This window comes from Convolutriloba macropyga, unplaced genomic scaffold (assembly GCF_964194025.1).
Source record: "Convolutriloba macropyga unplaced genomic scaffold, txConMacr16.3 SCAFFOLD_4114, whole genome shotgun sequence".
Lineage (NCBI taxonomy): Eukaryota > Metazoa > Xenacoelomorpha > Acoela > Convolutidae > Convolutriloba > Convolutriloba macropyga.
This window is the reverse complement of record NW_027452309.1, coordinates 1-5,000: the sequence shown is the minus strand read 5'-3', so window position 1 is coordinate 5,000 and position 5,000 is coordinate 1.

Below are 5,000 nucleotides of genomic sequence, written 5' to 3'. Positions count from 1 at the left end.
TCTTCCGAGTTGACGAAAATTGCAATAGTAGTGTTTGAGCAAAAAAATAATACGAAAAATAATGAAATCCATGTAAAGAAACGATTTTGGCAAGAAACACAGTATCTCTGGAAACATTTTCATTGAGAATGGTAATCTGAACACAAACATTTCAAAGTCGTTTATTTGCTTTATAACTCATATAAAGGCAAGTCCAAAGGTATTTTGGGAGATTTAGTTTGCTCAATTGACTGAGTTGCAACGAGTTTTAAAAAAATGTAGGAAAGGTTGATTTCAAACGTAACTATGTCACCGAGAGAAGGAAGGAATCCCCAGGATAGGTTTTGGATCCCTATGATCTGCACCAATGAATTTGTTCTATTCCAAATAGAGTCTCCAGAATTAGTTGCACAACAATGAATATAACAAAATTGACTCTTAAAGTTGGGACCTAATCATCAAGTTAAACCCCGAAAACAATGTTGAAAGTTTTTGGCGTCCTCATAAAACTCTCTATGATTTTTAAAGAAAAAGTAAGACCTCAGATTGAAAAGATTGCTGAAAATCAATATGAGTTAAGAAAAAACCTAACGGAGAAAAATTCAAGATCATTGCACCGAGAGGAGATATACATTGAAGAAAACTTATTAAAAAAATGTTTCTAAAGTCCACTGGTTTTAAATCAAAAAACCCTGATTTATTCGAAACACAGTTTAAAAAACTAATTTGCAAAATCATATGTTTATGAAAGAATTATTCAATGAATAATAAACAACGTCAACTAAATAAAATGCAACGGAAACAACTAAATAACAATTGTGGAATTGATATAAATCACGGGTCCTTAACCCCTAGTTAAAAAAGGAACTTGGATTTTGAAATACTAATTAATTTGCAAAGTTTCGAGCCTGATCTTGAGCATATTTGATAAGTAAACAAAAGGAGCGAACTTGAGCAATTTAAGTTGGTGTGAAATCTTATGTAAACAAAACACAACTAGCTTCGCAAAGTGATCAAGTTGTCAGAATAAAACTCAGAGGTCATTAAACGGAAGAAACCAAGTATGAATACACCAGAAAAAAGAATGAAAGAGCTTGGGAAAAGGTAATGATATTTTAATAAATGAATCCCCCAAACCACAAAATTACACCCCTAAAAGCCTTTTTGGTATAATAAACGTGAGTATTTTTTACATATAAGTAGCTATAAGTTTGGGGTTATTGTTTAATGATTTCAGGAAAGATATAATGGGTACGTTTACTTGGAAAAAGTAGTGCATATAAAGGCAAACAAAACAAAAGATAAGCTTTGAAGGATTTGTCGGCCACACTTATGTTTTTTTTCCAACAAAAAACATGTTTGTTTGCCCTCAACGATTACCCACAGCAAAGGGGAATAGAAATTAAAGACAAGGAAGTAAAATTGTTGTCACAAACCATACTGTGTGAATAAGCAAATCTAATTATATGTGAAAGAAAAAGGAATTACCAATAATTAGTTTTTCGAATGGCAGAAAAGAGAATTTTAATCGTTAAAAACTGATACCATTATGGAGTAATTCAGCAATTGTTCGGCCTTTGTGCACAACAATCAAACAAGCTTGATGCCATTTTAAAATAAGTAAAAGAAAAGGATGTTTGAAGCATGTAGAAATGAAAAGGAAAATAAAACGATTTCAAAAAGTGTTAGCTTTTTATTGCAATAGTGTTTTGAATCCAAGCCCGGTAATCCCATTTGAGGAGAACTGAGAACTAGTGAGAGTATTATTTCAGTATTGTTTTGTATTTGCAGGAGAAGTTTGGTATAGATCTGGAGAGTTAATGCAATTAGTTGTTGGAGTTCTTACATTAAAATTCTGTCAGTCAGGTCGAATTTAGCGGGAATTTTCAGTTAAATCTAAGTGTCTAGTTAACATCAGAGCTCAGAAATAATAAAACTACTAAAATTTTGGTACCTACACAGTGGAGGAAATCATAATTGTCAAGAAAGAGCGGTAACTAAAGTATTGGATGTTAAAAAGATCAAAAAAATTGCAGAAGAGAGTTTTTAGTGGAAATATATTGCTATGAAATGAGTTCGATGCTTGAGATGGGACTAATTCTTGCTCTGAAGTGTTCTAGAGAATAGAATAATACGTCCAAAGGAGCACAAGGGCTGTTTGAAGGAATTTCTGATAGGGAGAAACTCCAAAGTTACAAAACTAAGCGTCTAGAACTTCACCCCCCCCCCCACGCAAGTCCTGAAAACCCTACTTCCTCAAGTCCGATCGTCCTGAAAGTTTAACTGGTGACTCTTTGGACAATTGCATATGCATTGGAAAAAAGAGCATGTTTATTTTGCTTTTAAAACATACGCTAAGAGAAGAAATGACTGATTATTTTTATGAACTTTCTTGAAAGAAGCAACACTTTTACCAGAGTCAATATTAACACCAAAAACAAAACTCAAACGTGAATATTGCAGTTTAGTTATTGTTTGGCTTCAAGGTATTAACGTTGATGAATATTTTCGAAGAAAAGGCAGAAAAATGTAATTTTTCCCTGAATGTTACATTGTGATCAAAATGAGAATTGTTATAAGGTGGTTGAAAACAGACATTATCACATCATAGTGGGAAGCAAAGCACGAGTAGGAAAAATAAAACTTTGCCATGACCGTTGAAGCGTGAAACTGGCATGCAAACATGGACAATGGGTGACATGAAACATGCGTTTTGTGAATCCTGAGACTAGCAAACCATTTAAACCACGAAACTTTGGTCATCTTGAGTAAACATTTACATGAGATAATCTAGTGCGCATGACCAACATTATACGCCCATTAAAACGCTTATAAATTAGGTCACATTGTTCGAAAAGGAACAAGGATCGAAACGTTACGTTTTAATGATAAAAAACTGATAAGGTTGAGCACCCTTAAGCACAAGAAAAGAGCCTTAGACGCGAGAGAGCGAGTCTGAGAGAAAGACATACGAGGCTGACAAACAGTGGTTCGTCAGTCAAAATTAGAGAAAACTCAAGTGGAGCAGTTGGTTCTCAGAGTGAGAAAATTGTAGCTATTTAGTGAGTTCTTTGCGAAAAAACATAGTTGCGTAGTTGCAGTTAGTGGAACTGCAAAGTTATTTAAAATCGGTGATTGTGAAAAATATAATTTTCTGGCCAGCATCCTAGTTACTGGGAGGCAGAACTTATTAAAAATAGTTTGACTAGGAAGTGAATTGCATAGGTTTTGGATACTTGTGGATAGTTTGATTGACCTGGTTTGAATTAGTGTGAACTATTAGTTAGTTTTGATAGAAAAATTTTTTTGGATTGTTGGAGTTATTCAATTAATTGTTTCTGGCTATAACTTTATTAGTTGCTGGTATTGCATTTCTTGATTATTAATTCAATTATCCGGAGTGAAGTTTTCAACCAGCCGAGAGAGCAACATAGTTTGGGGACAACACAGTACACTCCATATTAGAACTTTGATAGAGTTTGGGCGCTAGCCAGTCCCCAGCTAGAAGCCTTCTAACGACAAAAATATAAAATTCTACATCAATAAACGACAAAAACTGAAGGTTTCGATGGTTTTTGAGGATCAAAAGAGGATTTTTTTAGAATGTCAGAATTTAACACTGAATTTTCAACACAGTCTTTCGTTCGATTGCACTACTTGTGAAATTCTAAGAATTTTTGAGTCATTGATCCTAAAAAAACTCCAGGACATTGGCAGGCAGCCGGATGGCTCTAGACGATGTAGCAGAGGTATTACATACAACTCCTACTATCATAACTATTTCTTGCATCAGACCAAATGTTTTTCCAACAGAGGTGCCTCTATTTAAACAGAACATCATGATAATATTAAGAGTTTGGATTCACCTATAACAATTCAGCAAATCCAGTGTGAACACGAAATGTCTTTGTAACCTAATTTACAGCCGTATTATTTTTCCGAAGAAAAATACGAGCAATACAAATAAAAACCACAACTTAAATTGTTTTTTGCATTAGTATTGTACAATAGAACTTTTGGTGTATTGCACGGACGCTCAATGCCTTGCCATTAAAAATAATCACACAGATGAAGTGATTTTCTGGAACTTTTTAAATCATTTAACTCCCTTAGCCATCCAAAACTCTAGATATTCAATTTACTTTGCTTTATACAGTCAGGCATTCAACGTTTAAATTTTTGTGTTTCTATCCGTTTTAGTAAACAATTATAAACAAATGTTATTTTTTGCATATCGAAGAGTAACACAAAAGTTTTTTTCAATTTATTGTTTATCCTCTATGTAAATGAGGTGAAAATCCATCCTGGTGTGAGAAATTGTGACATATTTCAATATGTAGATGATTTAGTGATTTGTAGTGGAAACCAATCCATTGATCACGCAAAAACTTCCTTGTGACTTTGTTTGCAAAATATGATTCTTTATTTTCTTAACAATCATACCGCTCCTCCGGAAACAGAAATCATTTTGCTAAGAAAACAAATAAAACCTAAACGATATAATATAGATTAATGAAAAATGCGTTCATTCTCAGTCATCTGCGTTACTCAACGGTACTTGTAACGGGAATTACAAAAAGTTTTATTATTTCCGCAGAAAACAATCAACTTGAGGTGTCCAAATTTGTTGTCACAGAAAAAACGACAATTGTTCCATTGATATCAATAATTGAAAATAATGCTCTATTAAATGTATGATTTCTATATCACAATATTTACTCTCGTAGCTACCGTCAAGGTATGTGAATGGATATTGCCCAATAAAGTTCACTAGTCAAAGTCTTAAATGTAAATTTATTAGGAACTAAGCGATCTAGTTAACAGGAAACAAGTTTCTGTTTCTATAGAGCTAATGTTCAATCTTATTAGCTGTTGATAATACTAATAGATGCATACCCTTGTGGGCACGTTATATTGTAACTAAACCATAGGATTCCTGAAGTGTTTAGACAACTGAAAGAACCAACCTAAAACCCCTCAATTATTTTTAACTACCATAATGCACTTTAAAAACCGCACTG